This window comes from Fukomys damarensis, unplaced genomic scaffold, assembly GCF_012274545.1.
Source record: "Fukomys damarensis isolate Sample0158 unplaced genomic scaffold, DMR_v1.0_HiC HiC_scaffold_7, whole genome shotgun sequence".
NCBI lineage: Eukaryota > Metazoa > Chordata > Mammalia > Rodentia > Bathyergidae > Fukomys > Fukomys damarensis.
The window spans coordinates 12,173,704-12,175,706 of NW_022900919.1; positions in this window are offsets into that span (position 1 = coordinate 12,173,704).

Sequence of the window (2,003 nt, forward strand, 5' to 3'; positions counted from 1 at the left end):
AAAAAAAAAAAAGAACAAAACTCAACAGTATTGTCTTTTAGATTTCAGTGTAGAAACATTTTTTATTTAAGAATTTTTGGTGATACAGGGAGTGAGCTTTAGCTTGAACTTTATTATTGTTCCTAAATGGCAATTGAGTTGGTGGTACCTCTGAAGGAGAAATACATTTTCTTCCACTCTTTTGAAATGTTAGTTTTATGAAACACTAAATCCCCATATGCATTCAGATTAATTCCTGGACTCTCTGTTCTATGCTTTCTATTCTGTGTCTCTTGGACTCCTTGCCAAACTGCTTTAGTTATTACACTTGTGCAAAACATTTTATTCTACGCTGAGGTAGTCAAGCTTCATTATAGTCTCTTTCCAGAACCACGTCTTCATTTTCAAATGTATTTGTATGAAGTCTATAAATATAATCAGATAGAAAGTATGATGGAAGAAGTCTAAAATAATTAACTGGAACAATTGGAAAATATACATATGAAACTTTATAATACTTTAAAGAACCAAAAATAGCCGGGCGTGGTGGTGCACGCCTGTAATCCCAGCACCCAGGAGACTGAAGCAGGAGGATCACTGTGAGTTTGAGACCAGCCTGGACTACATAGTGAGTTCCAGGTCAGTCTCAACTACATAGTGAGACCCTGTCTCAAACACCCCCCCGCAAAAAAAACCTAAAGAACCAAAAATAACTTGAGTAAATGGGAAAGAATAGCTTGCCCTTGGCTAGGAAGGAAGACCATAGGATAAATTTGTCAAATGTCTCTACATTACAATTTAATTCCAATCAAAATACCAACAAGAATTTTCTTTTTAATTGAACTATATGCTACTAGATTTCCTCTTTAATAATTCTCTATCTGTTATTAATTATTCTCCTGAGAATACAAACAACTGTCTAAAGCTTTTAAATTAGGGGCCTAATTTCCTCAGTAAGTTCCCTTTTGTGTCCCACTTTTTTAGGATATGGTTTTATTCTTCTAGTCATATAAGAAACACTAGCACTGTATATTTCTCTGCTGTGTAAATATACATATATAGTTTTTACTGTCCAGCTGCTAAGAAAATAACATCATAACCTTTTCTCTAATAGCTTTATCTTTTTCTTGATCTATAGGCCTAGGTTTTTAAATGTCTAAAAGTCATACAGCCCTATGCAATGAATGCCACTTTTTTTGATTAATGTTGTAAACTTATCAAAAGCAAGAACTTCAGCTTTTATTCTAAGCCATATTTTCAACTGATGGAGCTCGAGAAACACATAGCTGTCGATTTAAGTGCAAAACTTGGCCACATTCTTGAAGAATATCCTTTCTTTCCATCTTTTGTTCTCTTTTTTTTCATGCCTTCACTTGATTTTTTTCTTTGGCTGTCCTTTTTAACTTGAGGAAGTATGACTGTAATTTATGGTGTCTCTAATGAGAAATGAATCTGGGAAACACTGAGATTTCAGGGAATTAGGGAAATTACATATTAGGACCATGTTGCTGAACTAACATTTGTAGACACACTCTATAATATGAAGAGGTTTCCTTGAAATCTGGAGCTGCCCAGCTGAAATCCTAAATCTTGTGCAGACTTTGTTTACCTAGGTATCTCTCTGCCTGTTGAGGCTTGCAGAACTTTTCATATCACTTTTCATACCATACAAATCTGTGGTCAAAGAGCTTGCCTCAACTGAGTCCTTTACCCTCAACTGTCTAAGCAAAGAAATATCCGGAAAGTAATAGCTGCACATTCAAGACAGAAAAAAATATCATCTAAGGTCTGGGGATTTAGCTCAGTGGTTCTGCTGCCTGCCTCTCAAGCGCAAGGACCAGAGTTTGATCCCCAGTACCCCCCAAAAAAGTCTGTCCCAGAGAAATTGCTTGAAGTGAAGTTGAGAAAGGAAGAGTATTTAGCATTCAGATGTCTTTTATGATATGTGTTCTTTTCCTCCAAATTCTGTAGGTAGTATGCAATCTATAAATACATGTATATAGCTTTCTATTGCTAATGTGAAA